Genomic DNA, 2,500 nt, shown 5'->3' with positions numbered 1-2,500 from the left:
CCATCACGTTCTACCTCTTAACGCAGATTTTACGGTAGATCAGTGACGGGAAGAAGAACTGAACTGAAGCCTCTTTGTATCGTAACGATCGACCGGAATAGATCGACTGAACGGGAATGCCGCAAGTTCTCTCCCTTTGTGCTCTAAGGAGAACTCGTGTTATGGGATGAACACTAGGCAGACGCAGGCTGGTGTGGGGGGGGGGGGGGGTGCGCTGAAGGAGGCGACGGAGGGCACTTCGGGGAAACTCTCCATCCCTCCTTTCTCCCTCTTTTCTTCCCCCCTTTTACCTCTCCTCCCCTGTACTTTTAGAACAATCGAAGAAGTAGCGAGGAAGTGGGAGAAGGCTTGTACAAGTGGCGAGGGCAGGGGGCCATAGGGGAGGAGGGGGAGGAGGGAAGGAAGGAGGAGGAAATGGAGGAAGAAAAGGAAGGGGAAGATAGGGGAGGGGTAGGCATACAAGGGCAAATAACAGAAGGAGGAGGAGAAGATGAAGAAGAAGAAGAAGAAGAAGAAGAAGAAGAAGAAGAAGAAGAAGAAGAAGAAGAAGAAGAAGAAGAAGAAGAAGAAGAAGAAGAAGAAGAAGAAGAAGAAGAAAAGAAGAAGAAGAAGAATAGGGCAAATGGGAAAGAATTTGAAGGGAAGATATTTGCTAGTTCTGTTTTAGGTATAGGAAGGTAAGAGTAGTAAAGGTAGGAGAATGGAGAAGAAGGAAAGGAGAAAGATAAAAGGGAAATTGGTCTTTTCTCTGGGAGCATGGAGGAGAGAAGGAAATGTGGGAAATAGAAGGAAGAAGGAAATGAAGAAAGGAGGATTAAAAGGAAGGAAGGTAACAGGGAGGAAATGATTAAACGGAAGCTGAACGAAGAGAAAGAGAAACACAAACAGTGATAAGGAACAGAAATGGAAAGGAGGAGAACGATCTTATTCAAAGAACAACAACAACAACAACAAAAAAGAAATAAATACAGCGTCCAAAGGAGAAGATAAGGAAAGCGGTGGAAATGACACATTAGGAAGAGGGAGGGGAAGCAGGAAGGAGAAAGAGGGGAAGGAGTGTTTATGGGATTAGGTTCTGAGGCGTTTTGATTAGAGGGGAGGCGGAGAGCGAGAGGGAAGAGGGGGAGGGCGAATAGGGGAGAGGGGGGAGGGGGGAGGGGAGAGGCGGGTGGGAGAGAGGGGGGGGAGGGGGGAGGGGGAGGGGAGAGAGGGGGGGAGGGGGGAGGGGAGAGGCGGGGGGGAGGAGGGAGGAAGGCAAAGAGGGAGCAAATGTAGATTTAAGTACCAATAAAAAAATAGATTATTTTTTTGTTTTTGTGTTTTGTTTAATTCATTTATCTATTGTTAGTCGTTATTTTTGTTTATTTTCTTTATTTTTTATTTATTTGTTATTTATCTATGGTAGCAAATGCAGGTTGAGTACCGATATAAGGAAAAAGTATATGTACATGTATATATTTTTTTTCTAATCGTGATTTATATTACTAGAGTGACAAACCCTCGATTATTATGAATTAAAGAAGACTCATCAACTTTGAAATGAGAAAAAGAAGCTAAATTTTAGGTAGAAGTAGATTCTTTTGAATGAAGACCAGTCGGGAGGAGCTAAGACTCGTTGAGTAATTGGAAGCAGGAGAGGACAGCCTTAAGAATAGATCCGTGATGGTGAATAATGAGCGACTGGACCCAGGATTACGCGGCCAGCTGATCGGGAAGGAGTTTGAGAATGGGGAGAAAGTTTGTTGTTGGCGTGCGTGCGTGTGTGTGCTTGCGTGCGTGCGTCGGGGGTTTGAATGCGTGCTTGGTTTGTGTTTTTGCAGTGGGTGTGTTTGTGTGTGTGTGTATACAAGCTTCTCCGTCTCCCTCCCCATCTCCAACTCTTAAGTCCATCACCTTATTTTTTCTCTTCTTTATTATTTTCCCACTTTATTTTTTTTCCCTCTGTCTCCACGCTGGACAGACTTAATCAGCCGAAAGGATTAACTGGAGGCCTTCCTCTCCGAAGTCCGTGAGGGCCGCGCGGAGGAGCGGAGAGAGGGGGGGCAGAGGGGGGAGGGGGGGAGGGGGGTGTCCCGATGGAGCCCCGGTGGCACGCGAGAAGAGAGATAGCCAAGGGGTCAATAAAGGGGTGGTGTGAGGCTGGGGGTCGATAAAACGAGGATGGAGTGCCTGGCCTTACACGCGGCGAAGGGCGAAACGGATATTGGAACAATCGCCCCTTTGTCCATCCGCTTTGAGGTTTTGTTCAGGTTGCCGCGGCTGGTCCGTTACGGGTTGTTTTTGTTTTCTTAGTTATTTCTTTGTTTATTTGTTTCTATGCTCCTCTCTTTCTTTCTTTCTTTTTGCGTTTAATCATGAGTGCCATATGGGAATTTGGGTTTTTAAACATGGATGTAGGCCTATCGCTGTTTTAAGTCTGCACCTGCACGTGTTTTCGTAGATTTTATTTTAAATGCCTGTGACACTTGTTTTACGTTACCCATTTCACAAACAATGAATA

This window comes from Penaeus chinensis, chromosome 24 (assembly GCF_019202785.1).
Source record: "Penaeus chinensis breed Huanghai No. 1 chromosome 24, ASM1920278v2, whole genome shotgun sequence".
NCBI classification, from domain to species: Eukaryota; Metazoa; Arthropoda; class Malacostraca; order Decapoda; family Penaeidae; genus Penaeus; species Penaeus chinensis.
The sequence above is the reverse complement of the archived record's forward strand: the minus strand, read 5'-3'. Positions refer to the sequence as shown.